At 44.9% G+C, this 24,312-nt stretch overlaps 1 protein-coding gene across 3 annotated transcripts in view; it reads left to right on the top strand.

Moving 5' to 3' along the window:
- The window catches only part of CNR1 (cannabinoid receptor 1), a 177,604-nt gene that overhangs the window by 1,871 nt on the left and 151,421 nt on the right, over positions 1–24,312 (top strand). The window lies entirely within an intron of this gene.

Raw genomic sequence — 24,312 nt, 5'->3', positions numbered from 1 at the left:
ACTGCTCCGCTTCAGTGCCATCGCTCTTTTTAATAGATTATTTGGAGCGGAGGCTGTGTGACGAGGAACCGATAGATCACCGCATTGCCAGTGTCAGCCACGGTAGCTCCACTAGACAAGACGTCTTTGTTAAATCCGCAGCCTTACCACACCACAAGACTGCCACACAGTCGGATGCTATCTTCGGGGTACTTTTATTTCAAATTATTCCTCTTTACTGGTCGTCCGCAGCGACACGCTGAACAATATCGATTAACCAGTGAGGTCGTTATGCGGCTGACAGATGGAAAACAGCTGTGCCCGGAACGTGGAAAAACACGGGAAAAAAAGTAAGGCAGCCTAAAGTGAGGGTTTTTGCACTGGCGATCTGCGGGTCGGTCTTTGAAGGCAGGAGGTCAGGTTTCTTCAACTGGTGTAGCAGGTGCAGTGTCACCAGGGCCCAGAGGGGCTCACTGATCCCCGATTCTTGCTGTAATTTACAATTCAAACAACAGCTAGACGGCTTATTTACTTCCTTGGACCAGGGCCCATCCCACAAGTGCTCCCGTGTGGTAGTGTTTTCACGTCACACTCCGGTGCCTTCGCGAACCTTTTTTAAAAGCATTAGTTTCAAAGCATTCATCGGGTCCCGAGGGACTTTGTGATGCGAAGTATCTGCGGACTGAGCCGAGACTCGTCTCTCGCTACCCGAGGCAACCGTGTTGAAAGAACCGCTCTGAGCACTGCCCCTAGGGGGCACCGCGGTGAGTACCTCCCCCGAGGGTGCCCGTGAGGGGGCAGCAGGAGGCTCCGGGACACAAGAGACCGCTCCCTCTCTTGTTTCAGCACCTTGGCTCTGGACAGCAACTTGTCCGCAGCAGAACGCGCCGCTGAAGAACGGACCCTGTCTCTCATTTGAGAAACGTGGCACTTACAGAGGTGAGCAATGGGGCACGCGCCAAAATCATTACAATCCTTTATTATCGCTCAAACAAAGTCTCGACCGTCGACCTTGGAAGGCAGGACTCTCGGGCACCTTGTACCTGTGGGGACCGCGTGCTCTCCTTTTGCTTCCGGGGAAAGCGTTTCCTCCTGCCCTTGATGATGATTATAATTACTGTGATCATTACAAGGTTGGTTTCCCAGGGGTGTTTCGCCGCGTGCCCGCCCCTGCGCTGCACCTGTGGCAAGTTTTTATTGCCAGTTGCACTGCGCGCGCTTGTAACTGCGCGCGTGCGCGCATGTTTTATTTCTGCAGAATGACTGCTTTATGGATATTTTGACCACGCTTGTGGTGCAGAAAGATGTTTCCCTCTAATATTAACAGTTGCCATCTCAGTTGCAGGTTGGACCTTGCACCATAGGAGTGGGGAGGGAAGCCAGGACTTACACCGATTTTCGAAGAGGAGCACGTCGGGCGTCAGGAGTTTTGTGTAGATTGAAGGTGTACCTTCCTCTCACTCCCTAAGTTATTTTTCTTTGGGGTGAGCCTGTGTGTGTATTGTATTGAAACATTTATATAGCGCTTAATGCGCATTATGTGGGGCGTGTGCACAGTGCAGTTCCAGAAAAGTGTGCTAACCCTTCACGTTTGATAAGACTTTCAGGCCACACCTTTGGAGGGAGTTCATCAGATATAAATCAGGAGTGTTCTATTAGTTCACACACCGAGGAAGAAATCTGTAATGCTTAAGGAGGGATGGTTATATTAATAAATGAACAACATTCGTATAGGGCACACCACAACTACAGCTGCTGCTTGGCGCATTAGACCGGGACCCTACGGAAGTATGTTAGCTAAGGCGGTGTCTATGTAAAACAAGGATGGGAGGGGAAAGGAAACGCGTTTCTTCTTCTTTTCCTGCGCCTTAAGATTGGGCTTGCTGAGTTGCAGTGGGGTCTTTGATGTATTCAGTGTGGGGCCCTCTCTTTTCTGCGGCTTTTTAAAGGTTTGATGCTGATGAGAAGGGGTGCCCACCAGCCACTAGGTGGATGAAACCACGCACTCTTCCTACCAGCCTCTACTTTCAAGTCGGTGTGGACCAAGAAGGCTGGCATACCCGAGGAAGAAAGGACCGAACTGTCAAGCTTTCCTTTTCTGACTGACGACAACCAACCACCACCCGCAGAACAGCACCCGCCTTATATTGTACACCCAGCAGCGCATTGCCTCTGCTGGATCTGCGGCTACAGGATCACGTTCCCCATCTCGATTCTGGTGGAAAGCACCACTGAAGCAGACAGAGAAGCCACACACCAACCCAACGACACTCACAGAACACGCAGATTCCCACACGAGCACAGCTAGAAAGAAGCTCACAGGCTGCACACACACCCTCTGCAACAGGCACACACAATCACTCACAAATATCTACATATATACCACACGTAGGCATACTTGCAGACATAAAAAGCTACATACAAACACGGATTCGTGCGCACAAACATAAACATCCCCATTTCCCACACAGACTCATACAAATTAATCTAGACGAATACACACACAAATACAGAAGCACATATAGACAAGCAGACACTCCATCGAAAACAATACACACAGGCAGCTATGCATAGAGGAGACACAAAGCGAAGTGGGGTGAAGGGGAGGGAGGATGTGGAGAGAGAGAGACGGCGCATTCTGTGACACACCTGCATATAGACTTACAAATTACTAGAGACAAACAGGATGGCAGATAGACAGATAGATAGATAGATAGATAGATAGATAGATAGATAGATAGATAGACAGACAGACAGACAGACAGGTAGGTTACATTTTCAGAGGAACATGCTACTGAACGTGTTCCTTCCCTGTGCAGTTCTCAAGCTCCCTGCCAGCCCTGTGTCTTAGTCTGAATAAGGAATAAAGGAATACTCCTCTTTCTTGCACTCCCTCTCCAGGTTCACTTCTCCCCAGTCACGATGCACGCCTTCCTTGATAATGCGTGTGAGCTCCGCACTGACTCCCGGTCTCTCTGGACCACATCCTGTCATGAAGAGCTCTGTCGGGAGTCAGGAGCGCGGCGCGCGCTGTTCATATCTGCTTCCTGTCCGCTCTTTTGAAAGACGTCGGTGTGTTGTGGTAAACAATCTCTGCACTGAGGCTTGGCAATACACCGCGCACAATTCCATGCTTCTGTATAGTTAGGCGCTTTATTGCATAGCAATGAGATAAAGGGCAATTAACTTAATGAGGTAGCTGCAAGGTGTATACTCACTTAGTCCTTTAGTTGCAGGTTCAAATTGGAAATGGACACCGTGCTATGGGTGCCCCGCCCCTATTTCCAGTCACACGCAGCCCCTTTGATGTAACAATTAAATCTAGTAATCTACTGTAATCTAGTCAGATTTTAAACTATTTTGACAAAACATGTAATCGCGGCAAGCTTTATACCGCCGTATATGTGTCTTTTGGGTAGTTTTACACGTGTTCGTATTTTTTGAGAATCCTTATATCAAGCATTTTGTGCATTTGATGCAGCCAAGGACCCCTCTTTTGTCCCCGGAAAAGCACATTCAAACGTTTTTTATTTTTATTTAAAGGCTTGATGAGTCGGTGGGTTAACGTCCATTGCTGACATGCAGGGAAGAGAACCAAAGGTCATTATCTTGGATCTGGGTTAGGCAGACTCAATCATGTCCTTCGGAGACAATAAACTAGGTAACAGTAACAGCTGTAATTTACTGTGCTTCGAAACACCAGAAGGGCGGTATAAGGCGCTTTCCAACACTCACGCACCGAATGAACGTTGATCTCTCTGGCAGCGGGGTTTCTACAGATTAATCTCAAAAGAACAACTTTTAACAAAACGTGTTGAATTTTTGTAACGCTTTCCACCAATAAGCTGTAGTAGTAAACCAGGTTCATTCACATTAAGAGCTCGCCTGGCTCGTGCTCGCGCGCCCTGGGTCCGTCCTCTACATTCCAGCTGGTTTTATGTATTTTGTGACTGCTTCAGGCATCCATTCGCATATTTTAAATCGAAAGGGAGCCCCAAACTGTCTAGCCAATAGAATTATTCAATCTAGATATTGCTGTTCACTATAACATGAAGGAATGCCTTAACACTCAGCGCTTAGAATGCTAGTCATCAATGCCACCCTTTCCTGTTGTCGACTGACATATATGTGCAATGCTTTACTTGGGGCGGGTCCTGCCGGAGCAGTGAAAAGCAAATACATTAAAACAGCTCCCTAGTCAGCCAACTATATTTGTCTGTCACTCACTAGCTGGAAAAGGGGAAAAGGTACACTGCCTGAAAGAAAATTACCAGTGAGACAGGTAAGGAGGTGGTTACTAGGTTAGGCAGCAGGCAGCGCTCACTTACAAAGGGGATTTCTAGGGATATCTCGCTGCGCCACATCCACTCGCCAGGCCATTGCATCGTTTAAAACATGTTGTACTGAAATTAACAGTGATCCGGCTGGACAGCCGCTCTGATTCTTGGATAGACGTTCATACAGACCAGTCATTTTTCATTTCTGTGCATTTTTCGGGATGTAACTTTAGCCTGTAATCTCGCAGACACCTGTAATCTGCACAGTATTAGCGTGGCTGTGATTGCCTCCACTTGTCCTGCCTGAAGCACTTAAGGGTGCATGCACAATGAAGCTCCCAGGCCCCTGAATGAAATGCCCAGGTCACAAATGTGGACCGGATGGAGGTGTTGCAGGAGAGATGGAGCCACCCGGCAGCTATGCTGTCCATGTCCTGTTGTGCTGAATCACGTTCTCCTAAAGCAGGCCCCGTCCATCTAAGAGCTGAAATAAAGTATCCCAAGTCTGTAGATTTAAAGGAACGGGAGTGCTCTCACCTATGGAAGACCTCTCAAGTGTCCTCAGTCCTGCATGCGTAACTCACCCAGGTGTTTTGCTGTGCATTTGGGGTAGGGTGTCCAGATTTTGAAATGCTAAAACCGGGGCAGGTGAAACATATAAGTAGGACTGAAGCCTTTAGTTTACTTGTATGTCTGGCCAGTCTCGGTTTTTGCGTGGGGGTATCGAGGAAGAGAGCAGGGAGGGATCAGGGTGGAGGCCCTAAGCCCAAATATAGGCATACACTTACAAGGCGATTTTCACTTAACATTACCTATGAGAGGACCTCCACCCTGCGCACCCCTGTCCTCCTCTCCACTCTGTCTCCCCTCTGGAGGGAGGATGCGCCAAATTCCTCCTGTGCTGCATGAAAGATACATATAAATGACACTCTGGGCTTTAGAGGTGCCAGTGAGCTTTTCCCCCAAAACTGGGACATGTATTAAAAATTAAGAAGGTCAGAACGACCGGACATCCTTCTGAAAACCGGGACTTGTCCGGGGAAATCTGGGACGTCTGGTCACCCTGATGTGGGGGACTGTCGCCCTATCTATCCAATTTAAAAAGCAGAGCTACCAGTTCTAGCACACAAAGCCGCAGCCAGATGGTTTGCTGTGCATGTTGGAGCTTGTTTGCCCAAGCATGCAAAGCCACAGCCCGACATTTTTCTTTGCATCTTGGAGGATGTAGTCCTGTTTATCTGATCACAAAATCAAAGCTCCAAAGCCTAGCTAGCAGAGCCATAACCTGTACGGTTGACCTGTGAAGCATGAGAACTTCTCTGTGGAGGAAAATAGTTCCTGCATCGTGGCTGCTATAACACGTGTGTCATAGTCAAATGCTGGTGGGTGCCAGGCCTTGCGTCACTTTCATTGTATGTAGGTGAGGATAACTTTAAACATGCAAAGTGCCGTGCTTGAACAGCGGAGTGGCAATCTGTCATGCAGCAGGTGCAGTGACACCGGGGCACTGAGGTGTAAAAGGCCTTCTCTAGTCCAATCTTATCTGTTTCATCTACTGTCCAAAGTGAGAAAGGAAGGAGGGTGGGGGTGCTGCTTTCCTTGCTCGCTTTAGGGAGCGTTACCCTTGCTATGTCACTGTGCCCAAAGGAAACATAAGTGGCCCAATGTGACCCTTCTGCCATGGGGCTATTTTTCACAAATTCCAATCTTCCCTGGCATAATTCAGTATTTTTCAAATGTGCCAGGAAGGGCGGGAAGTGAAAGAATTTGTATGAATTTATTTGATTAAGGTAATTTGTTGCACAACACAAACAGTAATAGAGAACACTCTTTGAAGTAACTCGAATAATGGTAGTTTTACTCTTCTTAGACCACGTGTGGCAGAAATCACAGAGGACCCTGTCCACATTTTGCATAGTGCGTGGAGATCTCAGGCTGTCAATGCCAGGGAACAGTAGTTCATCCATCTTTCTTCTTCTGGGGTTTGCACACTAGCATGCATCATTCATACTGCTTTTGGCTGTAGAGTCAGAACCAGTTGAAGGTGTTGCACATAACCAGGGCCACTGGAATTATGCGGCTGCATAATTGTAGATTTGCCGAATTTGCCACGTACTCTATCATCTGCTGCATAACCTGTGGATTTTAACAAGATAATTCTTCTAGCTCAAATGGTTCAAAAGTTATTAAAAACGCATCAAAATGTGTTGCCGCACAATGAAACGCACTTTACAAAGGTTGCCTGTTCACCTTTTTTTTTGGTAATTGCTCTATTTGGGTGTTAAACTGCTACTAATGGGATGCAATCAATGTCCAGACAGTGTTTACAAGACTAAAAAGTGACAAAAAATACTATCACAACATGTGGCGAATCATGCCTCATAAATTGCCTTTTCTTGCTGCATAATTTACTCAACCCGCATAATTTGGCCCTCCTCTGCCTCACAATTCCAGTAGCCATGCACATAACACAGGGTTGTTTGTACAAGCTGCAGACCATGCTTAGCAGTAGGCATGCATAGCTCATTTTCCTCTGCGCACTTATCTCATGCACAGCACGACTGACCAAGAAGGCCCCTTTACTCAGCAGATAATCACTGCTTCCATTGGTGCAGAGACCTGGGGAAATGGGGGACGGGGGGATGCATCCAATGATGCACTCAACCCTGATTATTGCTTTATTTCCCATATTTCCCAGTAGAAACTGCTGCCAGGCGCCCATTTCCTTCCTTGCACTAGGGCAGCTATCACACTGGCTACATCACTGCACTTTTACTCGTGCAGAGCTCGCAGCCTCCGTGGCACGGAGCCCTTCAGACGTGGTGCACAAGGAGGTCCAGTTACAGAGGGCGGTGATCCCACAGGGCCCGTCTGTGTCCCCTGGGGCAATCACACACGCCACTAACCCGGAGCTCTGACACCTCTGGATGCGGCCTGCCTGGGGCCCTGTTAATTGACACAAGTCTGCACTCTGCTAGGAGAGGAAGCGGCTCCCCGTTGTTATGGGGATGCTCCTGGTGACACAGTCTCCGAGGAAAGCCGTTCACACCTGGCTTAGAGAGAGAGAGAGTGCAGCGCCGACTCGGCTCTTGTGTGAAAAGGGGGTGGATCTAGTGAATTTGGTCTGCCTTGTCTATGTTCCCATGTTTACTCAGGTCATGGTGCTTACTGACAGACCTCTGATAGAATATGAATACATCACACGTTTCCACTTCCGCACACATGTTGCGTGCGAGCCATGTACTGCACTTAGGGGCTCATTTACAAACCCCTTATCCGCTGTAGCATAATTTTTGTCTGATGCTATGGTGGCGCAGAACAGTCCCCCACCTCAGCACCATGTTTACAAACTGGAGCAATGGCTCTATTTACCCACTTTGTAAACCCTTGTGCCACATTATACCTGCGCCAGGTATTAATGTATGCAAGGGAGGTGTTCCCCCGCAAGGAGGAGCTTAGGAATGGTGCAGTAAAATCATAGATTTCACTGAATCATTCTAACGCCATTTTTTAACACCTGCTCAGGGCAGGTGTTAAAGTGACATTCCTCTATGTCCCATGGGCACCTGAGCTTTGCTGGACTAGCATAAGAAATGTTGACGCTAGTCCAGCAAAGCACAACAACTGCATCAGAAATTCTGGCGCAGCTGTGCTAACGAGCACCATGGTGCACTGTATTGTAAATACAGTGGTGTCGTTAGAAGGGCACTGGGCGGTGCAGGGTGGCACAAGCAAACTGGCGCATCATGAGCAATGCACCAGTTTCTTGTAAATGAGGCCCTTAGTGCCATTGGATGGGGAATTATAGTGGGTTTTCTCGAGGCATGGTTCGTGCTTCTGCTCTGATGACCACGTATAACCTGTCAGAAGCCACTGGCGAGTATAAACACATACAGGGGATTATTTACAAGCCCCGTGGTTCAGGGCGGCACAGCAAGTGTCTTGCTGTGCCTCCCTGCACTACTGGGAAATGGCAGAAATGCACTGTATCTACCAGATATAGTACATTTCTATCCTTTCCACCTGCACTTGCGCACAAATTGTTGCCTAGCACCAACACAGGCACCGTTGCACCATCGTTCAAGGATGCCTGCGTTGTGGTGATGATTGTTTTTGTACAGGAAGGGACACCTCCCTGCGCAAAAATAATCAAGAGAGGTATTTTCCTCTTTCTATGTGGCTGCATTCTACACCCACAACAACACCCATGGGATGCCACTTTCAGGCAGTTTTATGTGTGAAGGGGGTTTACATGGTCATGAAAAGCCATGTAAGGTGGCTTTGCATGGCCGTGTAAATATGGGATGGCACACTGCTCCACCTGAGCGTAAAAAAAAAAGGGTTATATGCATTTATAGCGCTTTCTACCTGTGATGAAGCATTGAGGACATAATAGCAGCACTACAGTTTCTTAATGCTTTTTATAAAGCCAAGTGCAGCATCTATGCCAAAAAGCCACAAAGAACAAACTCACAAATATATCCAGGTCCTCTTTGTGTTAATGGTTGAGCAATCTTTAATGGCTAAACGTGGGTCTGACTTAGTGTTGAATTACCTATCAGCTGGGCCACTGGAATTATGCGGCAGGAGAGGGCCAAATTATGCAGCAGGGTTGAGTAAATTATGTGGCAAGTAAAGGCTAATTATGCAGCATAATGTGGCACATTTTGTAATAGTATTGCTTCATTATTTTGTCATTTTTAAATTTGGCAACAGTCTTGGCATTGGCTGCACCTCAATAGTCCCATTTTAACACCCAAGTATAGCAATCAGCAACAGAAAGGTGATCAGTCCAGTTTTGCAAAGAACCTTCCACTGTGTGTCAACATGTGTCTCTGCCTTTATAGTAAATTTTGAACAGTTTGAGATAGAAACAAAATTTTTTGGTAAAATCTGCAGTTTATGTGGCAGATGTTGGATTAAGTGGCAAATGCGACCAATCTATAATCATGAGAAAATCGCTGCAGCTCCCTAATCGCATAAATCATGTGGCTCTGCTTATCAGGTACAAAACAAATATTGGTGTGACAACAGATTTAACAAACAGGCGTTGCTCTGTCAGTAGCCTTGGGTCATCTGCCAGCGCAGTTGGTCTTTTCACACAGAAGAGTGTTCTTACACATAAGGAGGATTAACGTTTTAAAAGGTAGGGCGACTTAACAAGTAATGTAAACACCTTATTCATTTGTAAAATACTTGTTGCAAGTTTTATTCAATTCACAGGTTGGGTTAAGTTACGTGCCTACAAGAAACCTCTGATCCTACAGCGCCCCAAGAGTGCACACTGCAGTATGGTGCATTTACTGCACGTGCTACGTGCCCCACTCAGGGGCGCAGCTACCACTTGTGCAGCGGATTCAGTGGCACCGGGGCCCAGAGACATAAAAGGCCAATTGAACCCTGAGAATTGCTTTGTTGTTAGACACCGACAGCAGTCAAAGGTGGGATTTCCATTGCATGCACCAGGGACTAAGGCCCACTGCATTTAAAATTTCGGACAAGGCTTTTATTTGTGAGCTGGTATCTCCTGCCCCTTAGACATCTCTAGGGCATAACGAAGGTCAAAGACATTCCAGTCACACCCGATCTTATCAGTTCCTCAATGCTACAATATTTCCCACGAACCGCAGCCGAGTAACATATCACACCCTGCATATGTGTGATTTGTAGAGTGCAAACGTCTTTCAGCCTCGGGACGGTGCTATAAAAGAAACGTCTGTTGCCGGTTTTACAGCGCCAAGAAGCCACCTTAACCCCGAGACATAACAAAATATAGCAAGTCATGAAGTAGCAGAGTCTAGCAAAATATTATATCAAGGAAAAAGAATGACTCCACCCAGAAAAACAGACTGTTATAAAAGACTGTAACACAAGAAACGTCACTTGAGAGGCGCGGCCTTCTGAACTCTCGCAGGGAATTTGTTTTTTAATGCATACAAGCGAACATGTAAATATTCGTCCGCTCACTGGGTCAGTGCCGACCTCGGGTCTCAAGGCAGAGGGCGGTCCCACCTCGGAGGGGCTGTGACGCAGTTAGGTGGTTCCATTGCTCGTGTTCACTGAAGACCTTTCACTACGACTCTACCCGGACTCCCACCCCGCCCGCAGTCCTGGGCTTGACACAATCGTTAAAAAAAAAAGAACTTTGAGAAATAAAGCATGCAGGAAGCTTTCTTCGGGAAGACTCGGTGTAGTGACATCACCAGTCTAGACATTCGCCTGGCCAAAAGCCAACGTCTGCCCTGCTCATTCCTGATCCTTTCCTTCGCACTCCCATTTCGCAGTGTTTCCTTTCAGCCTTTCCAACCAACCTGGCTCATCTGCAGGAAATGTGCAAACATCTGCAGTTGCAGGCATACAGCCTGGGAGGTTTTTACAATGTGTACGATTTTATAGTGCACGATTCACCCATCTTTTTATATTAGAAGTTATGTCGTGGATATGAACTGCAGGTGGGTAGCCCACCGGGGAAGTATTACAAAAAGAGCCCCAGGAGTGCAACGGGCACGTGCCCCTGCATTCTGTAATACAGATTGCACTGGTGCTGTCTCAAGCGGGGTTTCCCTCATTTGCACGGGTTCATGGACCGAGTTAAATGAGGGAACTTTTTGCCTCTCTGTGCATACAGTGCAGTTTTGTAGACATGGGTGCAGAGGCAACCACTTGAAACGAGGGACCCATGGACCCCAGGAGAACCCTTGCCAGGGCGTGAGGGGGTGTACTCACTGCACCCACCTGCACTGTCTCACTTGCAGGGGGACCTCTGCCCCCCTTGAAAGACAGGCCACATTGAAGCCTGCAAAGGAAAGATGGATTGGCTATTTTAAACAGCAGGTCTGCTTTTCACTAATACGCTGTCCCCAGGATAGGAGTGAGGTAGCGGCTGCCCCGAATGGAGTGTATTGATTGATATAGGGTGCATTGACCCAGTCTGCTCCTGCTGCACCCAATTCATTGTGTACCCCAGCACAGACCAAATAAATGCCAGTGGTGGCTGGCTTGTATTTACAATGGTTGATGGGGGGAGGTGGGGGAGAGGGTTACAATAGTAATAAAATAAAAAAAAACAGCACTTACCTTGGGACGTCCTCATCTCCTTGCGTCGTCTATCCTCTCCTGGCTCCAATGCGCAATGGTCCCCAGGAAACTGCACACACCAATCCTGATGCTGCTTTCATGCTGGTAACCAGCATGAAAGAAGTGTCAGGATTGGTGGGAGTGGCCTCTCAGCACTCGCAAGAACGCTGGAGGTCTGTGCTTTTTTTTGCCCAGCATATCTACAGTGCACCACTTTGTGACTATTTGCGCCACATTATGCATAAGCCATGCATAATGTATGGAAAGGGGGCATTCTGGCTCAAGGAGGCCTACAAAAATGGCGCAATGAAATCTACAAGATTTAATTGAGCCATTTTTGGAGTCATTTTTACACCTGCTGAAAGACATTAAAATGACACACCCATTGTAATCAATGGACCTCCTTGCACTTTGCTCTACTAGCATCAACATTTTTGATGCTAGTGGAGCAAAGTGCCACAATAGCGTCAAAATGTTTGACGCTATTGTTCCTAATACCACCATGGTGTGTCTTATCATAAATACGGCTCACACATGGTGGCATTAGGGGGGCACAAGAAAAGTGGCACTGCATTGGATGCAGCGCCACTTTTCTTAAATTCAGCCCTTTGTGTATTGGGTCCTCCGAGTGCCCTGGCGTATTCACAGGAAAACTGATTTTTGTCCTAATCTCTATGCATTACTGTCTGACCATAACCAATACCTGTGGATTGTTGGGAAAGTGAACAGGGTTGTGCAGATCATGTATTTGACCCTTTTGCTGTATTTGGGAAAACATTTTGTGCGGATAAATACTTTTCCGTGCACCTACACTGAATGTGGGGTATAACACAACATTTCCATTCCTAGGAGCTCCACTTATGACTTCAATTTTTAGGTACAAATTTACTTGTACACTTGCTGGAAATCATTGCAAATGTTTGTAAATATTCACCAAGTTTTGATGGTGTAGCCTTTCCCACATTTGTTGGCAAATTTCCACAGAACTCATTTGGAAATGAAATTTCACACTTCTCAACTCACACAACTGGGAAAAAATTAGTCTAACTTGTGGTGATTCTCCAAAAGTCATTGGCATCCATCAACATGGACAGATCCTGTTTCTCTGAATCAAAATCTGTCATTCACAGGTGCAGAGGACAATTTATGTGCGACTGATTGTTACAAAGGTGAGAAACAGGATTTGAAAATTGCGTCATTCTTCTGTAAGGACAGGTGAAGGGTCAACTGTTTTTCAGAAGTGCCCCTCATCTGCTAGCATCTGAATTATACACTTGCACCTACACTGCCTGCGATTTCAAGACCCTTTAATAGCTGTGCTATCCAGCACCACTGTCCATCTGTGATGCAGAAAAGCTTACCTGACTGCTCCATCCATCAATTGATGATTCCATTAAGACTTATGTTCAGGGCTGCTGGAATTGGCTTGGTAGCACCAAATTCTGTGGCACGGTTGACTAAATTAGGCAACAAAAGAAGGCAAACTATGTGACATAATACAGCACATTTTGTGATAGTATTGTTTCATTATTTTGTAATTCTTACACATGGTAATACAGTCTGGGTAAAGATTTCACCTAATCAGTACAAGTTTAACAATACAGAAACAAGCCACTGAAAGATGACCAGTTAACCGTTGCGAAGGGCCTTCTACTATGCTCAAACAAGCTGCAAAAAAAACTGAGAATGCAGATTTGTATAATTCTAGTGGCTCTGCTTATATCATTCACCTTTGTAGCAAGTGACTAGAAATGATGGTGCCACCTGACTGATCTTTAAGTATTAGTATTAAACATGTCTGACTAGGTACGTCTTCCTATCTGGATATACAATGCTGAGGTTCCAGAATATGCAGGCAATAAAAGCTTGGTTTTTAAGGATCTTTGGTTCAGCAGAACTGCATGTTTCCAGTGAACAATGTTTTTTTGGTGACTTCCTGCTGGACTGTTTTCTTCCCCGTCTAAGACTCATTTGTGAAGAAGATGAACAAATGTGACACATTATTCCACATATCCGTATGAATTGCACCTGATTTTGATTTTTTCCTATGATGGCTCACACTCCTTCAGTAACTTCAGCTTTTCGGAGTTTATCTTCATAGATAAATGTACCCGCATTATCTCTCTAAGACTCAGGTTCATAGTGAGTTAGTGACCAAGAGGAATGTTCATCTACAGAAGAAACGTGTGATATGAGGTTTGTTTTGAAGAGACAGGCCACGCTGAATGTAAAAACATGTTTGCCCTTAGGCAACAACACCAGCTGGGAGCTGCATAGCTCCCAAGTTCACCAGTTCTATGCATAATGTGCTCCTTCAGTCCAGTTTTTTTCACTGAATTCTGCGGCTTGTAGTCCTATTTTATCATGGAGTAAACAAGACTTCAAGTCCCAGAATTCAAAGAAAAAAACTTAGACTGGAGCAGCACATCACTCAAGGACCTGGGAAACTTAGCAGGGCTGATGCTGTTTTAACGCTCATACACTGAGCCTAGACAAAGGGATGCTTCACGCGCATTGTGATTGGCTGGAATCACAGCGTTCATTGAGGAAGGAGGGCTTTGATTACGCAATATCAAGGGCAAGAGCAATTACAACAGCTCAAGCCAGTTAGCACGCACACATTGCAGTGCACAAAAGCCTGAATGGCTTGAAGGCCAAGCAAACCCTTTGTTCAGCTCTTGGTAATTGAAGGGCTCCAGATTTGCCTACAGGCCCATCTGCTCTTCAGCCTAACCGTTAATTAACTGTGTGGAAAGGCTGTTTCCAGTCAACTCCACTTAGATTTTGAAAAAAGACATGGCCGTCTCTGGGCCTTAAGTGATAATGGTCCCCGTAGTTGGCCTTACCATTTCGTATTGCCCTTTGGGTACACACTGAGATGGGAATTCATTGTGACATGTGAATCCCTCATGTGTAGAGAAATATCTCTTGGTTCTTTTGTCTTATTAAGAGGGGCCCGAGTCACAAAGCTTGCTCTGTGAGGATGACTGTCTTTCTCAAAGCTTATGTGTGACTTACTCATGAATTTCCAGAAGAAATATTTTCTTACTCTCATTGCTTGTAAGCAAACAGGTCGAACTGGTGAACACTAGGGGTGGGCATATCTTGTGTAGTTGTGTACAACATAATCACAAGGAATTACCTAATAGTTCCATGGCATTCTACTTGAGTTACACAATAAGAATAATTCTGCATTTAGTGCTATTTTTTAGTGCATAAATTCCCCCTTGTGTGCAAAATGGACGTGAGGGTACATTTAGTGCTAAGAAATAGCGCTAAATGCAGCAGAACATGAATAGCGAGTGCGAGCACCTGCTCGCTAAATGTGCTCTAGTGGTATGATTTTCCCCCTAAATTACTCCTTTTTATGCATGCAGGAGTAATTGCATAATTATCTGTATTTTTGAGTCAAAGAGTAATGTGTAATTACCAAAATTACTCCAATTATTCCGGCATAATCAAAATTCTGCCAAGGCCTAGTGAAAACTACTTACACCAAATAATTTGCAAATTTAATGCAGAAGTAAGCCATCTTGCTCAAAGGCATGAGTAAACCACACCTACTCACAGAAAACTGTTTCGGTACTTGGCCCATAGGCTACACCTTAGCCACCTCCGTGTGCATTTCATTTAATTAAGAGATAAAAAATCACCCCAGTAGGATTTGTACTGAACATTTCGATGTTCCTTACTTGACGCTATTACCACATCACTTTTTTACTGAAAATGAAAAACAGAGGTTCCCTTTTTCATTAAAGTCTGTGGATGTATGTCGTAGCCACGAGATGCCTACAGTGTGAACGCAGGATGGATGCAACTAAAAGAGTACTCAGGGCTTCATTTGCAAGATCCGTGCATTTAGATGTGTTCTTGCGTCTGCACACATGGGGATCTGAGATGTAGGCGCAGCTCCGCTGCCTGAGGCATCTGTATGCAAAATATGTGCAAATTAGATGACTCCGGCCTGCAACTGCGGCAGGCTGCACGTTGCCCTAATCCTTCTCCAAGTAATGAGGAGATCACTGGTAGAAACAATAGGCGCTAAGCAGCCCGCTGCTTGTAATTCATCTGTTTGATTTCCTCTGTAATTCAATTCAAAAGGGCGTTTGTTTATGGACAAATTGTTGACTTTTGAAGGCGAAAAAACCCTACTTATCATTTGCTGAGGAAGACCCATAATATATTCGGTTCAAAGTGAGGATTGAACTGTATTAACAACACCAGAAGCCTATTTAACATATTTTCAAATCAAGAAAGCCATTCTTAAAAAAAGAAAAAGAAATCCATCGGCAAAGTTAGGTCAGCCATTTTAAGGAGTGTCGCTCAGACAGTGAGTTCAGGGTCTGCTGCACACCTCAAGTCACAGGATCAAATCCAAATACACAAATATACTTTCATCCTTCGGGGGCCACAAAAATGATCACCATTGAGCTGGGCAAGACATAATATTTATTGTCAGTTTAAAAAAAGCTGCTGTGCAGATTAACAACACTCTTTTGAAAATAATACGATATAGGTAGCAGTATGGTCATCAAAGGGTAATATAAGCCTTACTATGTACGGTGTTGCAGAAATCGAGTTTCAACAAGACTTTATCAGCTAGCCCTCCCAAACCTACTCAGGTTCTCTCCTTCTGAAAACAGCTGCACCGCTTATGAACACCATTTAACCTTTGCCAGATCCTTACTTACAGAAAATACTTAAAATGACCACCACCGCTTCGTGTGGTGAAGGCCTACTTTCTGCTTGACTGACTAAACATCCTGATGAGGTCAAAAGTCTTATCAGATGACAACACACAAAACGCACCCCCCAACAGAATTAACAATTCCTTTAGGGCTTGATAGATACAGCATCCATCCATCACTGCCATTTTTCCATCATTATGTTCAGGCAAATATTGCAAGTGTCACGCCATGAAACTTCATCAATTTCTAGAAAGGGACATTCATTAAAGCAGTTTTATGTGTGGTTTTCAAACCAACAGCGTTGCTAAACCAGCTTTATCCTTTCAGGAAACAATCCAATCTCACATTCGATATGGGGGGGCAATTCACTTTAAGAATGGTTGTCCCTATGTGTGCCTTTGATAATTTAAATCAATCAATCATTTGATTTGTAAAGCGCAGCATATCACCCGAGAGGGTATTCACACATTCTGGGATGTTGCTGTGCATCAGTGGCTAATCCTCAAAGAGCCATGTCTTGTGGATTTTCCTGAAGTTGAGGAGGGTGTATGAGGTGCAAAGTTGGGGGGAGATTGTTCCAGGTCTTGCCGGCAAGTTAGGAGAAAGAACATCCTCAGCTTCGTAGGACTCTTGCAATGTGCACGATGGCGGGAGTAGTTGAACGAAGCTCTCTGGTTGGCTGGTGGAAGGGGAGTCTGTGGTTAACACTGTTGAAACATTATGTGGATGATTTTCAGGTGATATTGGATTCTATAGTGAAAGACCCTCCTTAACTTCAAATGAGCCATCTCCTCTACATCTTTCTTGACCACATTACTTTGCCTTGGGCCTCTTTAAGAGCAAGCATAACATACCTTCACTGAGTTTCAAGACTCATTAGGAAGTCCTTTTCAAAGAAGCATTTCACAATGTTTGCTAGAGCTATAATACGATCAATCGATGGGCCACCACTCAATTCACCCTTGATTAAAGCAACAGCAAAACATATTCGGAAATCACAAGTGTTCCATAGTGATCCACCCAGATCACGAACAAAACTACCCCAAACAAATTATATTAGCCAGGTTCTATGCTAATTAGTGTAGAGTTGGCTTTGTAGAGCTCACCTTAGTGTATAAGCTCTTGTATGACAAGGCCTCAAATTACCTAAAATATGAAATGAAATCTATACCTTGGTACAAAACTTACATCATTGTTTTAATGATACAAAAATTTAACTATGCCTGACAGGAGCAAGGACTTTCCTATTTTGTGAGGTTAAAATGTACAAATTGTTCCACAAGCATATCCTTTCTAATAAGCATTACCAGAGATTGAGGATATTGGTCTCTAGGATGTTCTAGAACACAAATTTGTGTGAATATTAGATATCTGGTGTGCTTGATTACCCTAAATGATTTATGATGTTGCTTATGATGGCCTCATAGTAAACATAGTGTAACAGCTTTTGTTGTGTTTGGGCGGTTACGACCTGGCATGGATTATTTCCACTGGTAATTTTTTCCCATTTTGCTTGAGAAATGGAGCTGACCAAACTCTGATGGCAGAGTCTGGAACTAAAGATGGATGTTTAGGCATTATAAAAAATAAGTGATATCTGTGAGTGAAAGGGCAGAAAATGAAGATCAGGACCTGTGATGTGTACTTGAGAGTGACACACAATAGCATTATGTACACCTCGGAGATCTAAGACCAGGAGACATAATTCAGGGGACTTTCTGTTGACAATCCTTGTGCAACACAACTTGCAAAATCTACAAGGATTACAACACTTCACTTATGTACTGCAAGATATAAAGAAAGATTTGGTACAACTTAATTAAAATCACTGTTTATCTCTCACAACCCTCCTAAATTATCACGAACTCCAATAGTGTCTGGGTCTACATATGAATCTGTGACAAGCAAGTAGTGCTCTACTTGAGTATCTACGCTCATGTTTAGAATACATGGACATTGTGACATATTTAGTGACTCACTCTTGTATTCCACTAAAGTGATAAATTGTATGCATGGTACGCCCTCAACTACACGAGTTGCATGATATATCTGTTCAAAGTATTTTCAATGCATTATCTAACACTTTGAGAAGAACATTGTTAGTGCAGCACAAGCAGCCATGGTATACACCTAGTTTAATAGTTCCCACCATACATTTTCTGCTCAAATCAGTATCCTGTGAGTGAAAATGATATAACAAAATAACAAAATAACTATTATGTGAAATATGTGAAGCTCACTAATCTGGTTTATACAAGTTTACGTCTGTATTAAAAATGCCGAGGCTTAGGTAATGTTTGTGATAGTAAATTTGAGTATTTGATCGTAGTGGAACAGATATGGGTAGCTCCCGAAATGGGGACAAGGAGCAATCTGCCACTTTGAGAGAGTGAACTGTCATGCAGAAATCATTCTGCTATTACCACACACCCAACCCTGGATAACCCACATTTTCTCTACACTAAAAACTGGATTGTCCTTCTGGATTGGACTGCACACTTAGCTGCAAAATGTCTAGGATGTGGTCCATATCTTTCATCTCTGCTTGCCACCCACCTCCTACATGATACAAGCCTCCACCTATTTGCATTAACACTGTCCACAGTGCATCTTTCAAATTGACGACCTCTGCAGAGTTTACTCCTACTCAAAACTGGGATTGCGTGCTTTGACTTATGGGATTCGCTGATGTCCTAAACTTTCAAACATCTGTCTCCATCCCTAGTCCTCTCCTATTTTATGCCAATATTTAATCATTTCCATCACTAACATTGCAATTCTGCTAAAATCTCATCCCTCTCCAACCACCAGCCTGCCCCTCCAAAAGAATAGAAATGCCTGATGCTGAAGAGACCGACATTCCTGTCCACAAACAAACTGCTAATTGTATGTGTATATTGATAATTGCATAGCTCAAACTTTGCTGGGGAGCAAAGGAGTGCCGCTTAATGAAGGAGGGTCTCTGGAAACAATTGTGTACATCAAGTGCATTTTAATACATTCGGGTTAGACACATTTCCAGCCTAGCTTACAGCCCCCAGCTCTTCGGTGAACTTTATCACCAATGCCCTCCCCAATCACCAAGTCTCCATTTATGTTCTACTTGACCACTCTCTGCTTTTGACATCATTTGACACCATTGACTGCCCAACTCTACTTCCAGCACTAGAGGCATTAGGCATTTCTGTAAAAATGCCTAGCTGTATCTTCTTCTGCCTTTCTGTTATGTTTTCTGGACTCACTACTCTCGCTGCCTGCCTTCTTACCCATCAATATATCCAAGGAATCCACCCTGGATTGTTTTGACACTACACACCATTGCCCTAAATGACTTCCTTAGCTTCTTGTGGCTCTTATACCTTCTCTTAGCAGAGCACACTCGCTTCTTCATGTTACCATCCTTGTCTATCCAACATCAGTCGCAGATCTCTGATTGACTGACAACAATCCTATGAGTGGCTTTTCACTTACTCATATTTACCTTTTCAAAACCAAAATGCTTTACTTTCCAACCTCCAGTGCTTTAAGCACTTTGGGCCTGATTCTGACCCTGGCGGCCGGTGACCACCAGGGTCACCGGCCACGGGAGCACCGCCGACAGGCTGGCGGTGCTCCGAAGGGCATTCTGACCGCGGCGGTTCAGCCGCGGTCAGAAAGGGTAAACCGGCGGTCATCCGCCGGTTTACCGCTGCCCTTCTGAATCCTCCATGGCGGCGGAGCGCGCTCCGCCGCCATGGGGATTCAGACACCCCCTACCGCCATCCTGTTCATGGCGGGAAACCCGCCATGAACAGGATGGCGGTAGGGGGTGCCGCGGGGCCCCCGTAAGAGGGCCCCGCAAAGTATTTCAGTGTCTGCTATGCAGACACTGAAATACGCGACGGGTGCCACTGCACCCGTCGCACCTTCCCACTACGCCGGCTCAATTCTGAGCCGGCGTCCTCGTGGGAAGGTTGATTTGCCCTGGGCTGGCGGGCGGCCTTTTGGCGGCCGCCCGCCAGCCCAGGGCAAATCTCAGAATCACCGCAGCGGTCTTTCGACTGCGGTGCGGTGTTCTGACGGGGTTACTTTGGCGGGCGGCCTCCGCCGCCCGCCAAAGTAAGAATGACCCCCTTTGTCTACTCCTATACCATTTTCACCTGTCTCACTCAAAACACCCCTTTCTACATGTAACCTTGATGTGACCTTCATTTCTAAGATAGGTCTTCAATATTTAATGTTGTCCTGTTTTTATGGTAGCTGTATTCCAAGTGCTGAACATCTGCAAGTTTCATTGATTTCCCTGAGATTTACAGGGGCCAGGCCCTAGTCAACGCACTAGTCATGAGTAAGGTTTGCTACTGCAGTAGCAATAGTTGGCTCAATACGTTACCCTTGACCCTCACCTGACAAGGTGATCAGGTTCACTACTTGTACTATGATCAACCTTCCCAGGCAGACGTCTACTTGCAAATGCTGGCAGAAGATTGCTTGGTACTCTGAAAAATGCAGCACTTAGGACATACTGGTCACTCTTGTTTCTAAATTCATACATTGATCTTCTCCCTCATATCTTCTGGTACCTCCATCTAGCCACAAACCATCTGAAATCTGTGGTCTGGGAGCCAAAATATACTAGTCCCAAACCTATCTGTGCTGCCTCCACATTCCAAGCACACTGCCCCGGGCCCGCTGCACTGCAGTTCCTTCCCGTTGAAGTAAGGCCCAGACGCTCCGTTTCAATTTTCAAAACGGCACTATCAGGTCACATCCTTCAAATGGATCTCTTCAAAAAGTAACTACAACATCCAGTCGTCTTACATCTAACAAAAAATCTTTAATAGATGACATCTAATGCATATTACATTTCATAGGTATTTCATCTTCGTATTTCTTTAACTATGCCTCGACTTCCATCCATCTATTAATAATCTTAAGGTTTTTCTTTTATACAACCACCAAAACCTCTCGGGTCCTTGTGTACCATATTTATTTGTTCCGGTTTTGTACATGGAATTTGAAGGAAATGTTAACTGTGATCAAATTTGCTTCAATAAGTAAGCCACACACGGTATGAATGTGCTTGCGTTTGTGATCAGACTGTAGTGTTGGGTGCCCTAGAGAAAGACCCTTGAGTGCCCAACCCCAGCGACTAGAGAGTTTTGTGTTCTCATCTGCCCATTAGAATTTATTGCAGGTTTGTGCATGTCACGCACATGCTGTTGAGCATTGAATCTAGCTTTTTTTTTGCAGAGATGAGTTTAATTATGCTGGTTTATAAGATTATCAGTCCAGCAGTTTCCCGGAAGATATCAATCGAATTAAAGCTTTGCACAGCGCTAGATGATTGCTGCACCCCCGCACCAGTGTTTTTTCAGGAGCACCTGTTTTATCCCTTGTCTGGCTATTTGTACAAGGTCTCCAATGGATTTCATGCACACACATGTTGTAGGTTCATCAGTGCACAGCCAACACACCTCTCTTTCCAGTGGCTAAACCCTGAACTGAAGTGATACAAGGTTATGAGACTGGAATCAAAATAACCGAAAACAAATTTCAGCAAAATAGAAGTGATGCTCGTGGTACTGTGTAAACCTCATGAGAAGATTTTATGACGTCACTGGCGGCCAAAGAACAGACATCCGTGTCAATAAATCTAAACTCCCGAGATGCTGGAATGTAGCTCTTGAGCCCCTACCTGCACGTTAGATCATCCCTGTTATATTAGACTTCAACCCGCACACACCTTCCCTGCTCCAGGTGGACACAGATCCTTCAATATGAATGACCTTCGTGTGATATTGCTGAATATACTAATTCTCACTTGTTTAAATATTATTACTTCTGATATTCACCTGGGTCAAGTCAGTGGCATTTTAAGGATTTCTGGGACCCCGGTCAACAAGTATTTTTTAGGGGGCCGTGATAGGAACAACTTTACATTTTATTAACCATTTTCTGATAATTTAAGCCTGAGTTATGGCAAAAAACGTGCAGAAATGGAATCACAGCAGAAAGTGAAATGTATCTGTTGGGAGCCCCCAGAAATCTATTAAGAGGACAGTTAGCAAAGAGTAAGTCCGAGTTAGAGGTAGAAAGTGAGAAGGAGAGAAGGTGAAGTATTGGAATAACACAGAGAAAGTTCACTTTCTCAGTGGACCCCATCGAGGTGGGGGCCCTGGGCAATCGCCCATTTGTCCATGCCTTCAAATGCCTCTGGGTCGAGTGAATATAGAAATGCCAAACCCAAGAGAGGAGAGTTACCTCTAAAGTTAGAAAACAAGGTGGTGAATTGCTCAAATGGAAGCAGTACTCAGCTAAAAACTCGTTCATGTCCTAAGATGCTCATTACAAAATTGTTGCATGCCATGCACATTTAATGCAAAACTGACTTTGTTACGAATGTTTAGGAAAGTGCCCCTTTTTGTCGCTGTCACGCCCACTTTTTGCCTAGTATTTGATGCAATTTTGACTGAAAGTGCGCTGGATTCCAACTAAGCAGGTCCCCAGTGCCAGATCTCTTTCCCTAAAACTGTGCAATTGTTCCCCAATTGGCAATACCTTTGGGCCCCTGTAAGTCCTTAGTAAATGGCACCCCTGGTACCTAGAGCAAGGGCACAAAGAGTGTTCCTAAGGCCTACAGCATAAATTGTACCATTCTCAGGGACCCCGCACCTAGCACATTGCAGTCTGTGTGTTTTGGTGCAGCTAAAAGTGAAAACACAACATGACACACAGCCTGTGTGCCATGTATCCTAACCCTGCATGCAGTATATGTAAGTCACCCCTAAGGCAAGGTGCACTATATTACATGTGAGGACATATCTGCCAGAGCAGATATGCCCCTGCTATGCCTTTGTTAATCCTTAGACATAGTGAGTGTACAGGGAAGCTATTTTAAGTACATTTGCTGCACACTGGTCACTGTGAGTTCCCCAGCTACATGATGGCTTCACTGAAAGTAGGTATGTGTGGTATTAAACATCTCACATTAATAAACCCTCACTGATTTATTAATACATTTATAATACATGCACCCAGAAGGTGCCATAGAGGAGTATCCCCTGAGAACCTACCAATACCGATGTGCGAACTGACCAGTTTCAGCCAGCGTGCCACCACCAGACATGCTTCTGACTTCCTTTCAACTATATGGCAATGGTGATACATTGGTTGCACATCTCTCTTAGTTTGTCTGTTATCATCACAATGGTGCTCAGTACACTAACAAACATCCTTTGGTGGGAGGTCAATGTTTTGAGCAGAGAATTCCCTACTGAACCCAATTAAAACAAAGCAGATAGTGGAGCACTTCTAACAAATGTAATAGATAATTAATGTTTAACACTTACAAAAAATAAAGTAAGAAAACATACAATTGTGTAAGGAAAAGTAACTGCACGGGATACCAGAAAAGATTTAAACAACTATGACATATGAACTTTAAATTTTTTACTGCATACAATGTACCAAAAACATAGCAGCATGTGTTTACTCATAATATGCAATACAAAATTTCCAACACATTGATGATCTTGATCACATGAAGGGTTCAGCGGTGTTTCATACCCACCACTCCTTCAAGGCATATAAAGTCTCTAAGAGCACAGGGATCTTAAAAAAACAGCTTCAGTATACAGTATGATAGCAGTCCAAAATGGTGTCAAAACCTCAAACTCCAAAGCAAGTTCCACCTTGTGTGTCAAGCCTGTCATACAAATTCCAATCGTTCATGTAAAGTTTAATTCTCAAAATTGCACCATTGGGCTGTTCCACCACCATGTTTTATCACCTGCTAGGAAATTAGTCATATCAATAGGTCTTGATGTGCCCTTTTAGTTAAGTCATATCTTGGAGGATGGCGTGCCCTCAAATGCTGGTTAAATAATAGCAGCATATGCTTCTGACTTCCCAGGGTGAGAGCCTTTGATCTCGGGCAGCCAGAGACAAAGCCTGCTCTGGGAGAGGTGTTTTCACACCCCGCCCAACAAGATGGTCTGCAAATCTGCATTCCAAGGCAGGGGGTTTCAAAGAAGCCCACTGCCCTTGGAATGCAGATCTGGCTTCACTCAAAGGAGGAATGCCAACCCTCCTGGTAAGGGCCCTTTTGGTACCTCAACATGCAGGAAATGTAGGGGGTGATTCTGAGACTGGCGGGCGGCGGAGGCCGCCCGCCAGTCTTCCCCCGACAAAATACTGCTCCGCGGTCGCAAGACCGCTGAGGGTATTTTGAGATTTGCCCTGGGCTGGCGGGCGGCCGCCAAAAGGCCGCCCGCCAGCCCAGGGCAAATCTACCTTCCCACGAGGACGCC

The sequence above is a fragment of the Pleurodeles waltl genome, chromosome 5 (assembly GCF_031143425.1).
Source record: "Pleurodeles waltl isolate 20211129_DDA chromosome 5, aPleWal1.hap1.20221129, whole genome shotgun sequence".
Lineage (NCBI taxonomy): Eukaryota > Metazoa > Chordata > Amphibia > Caudata > Salamandridae > Pleurodeles > Pleurodeles waltl.
This window is presented reverse-complemented; position numbering and strand designations above follow the sequence as displayed.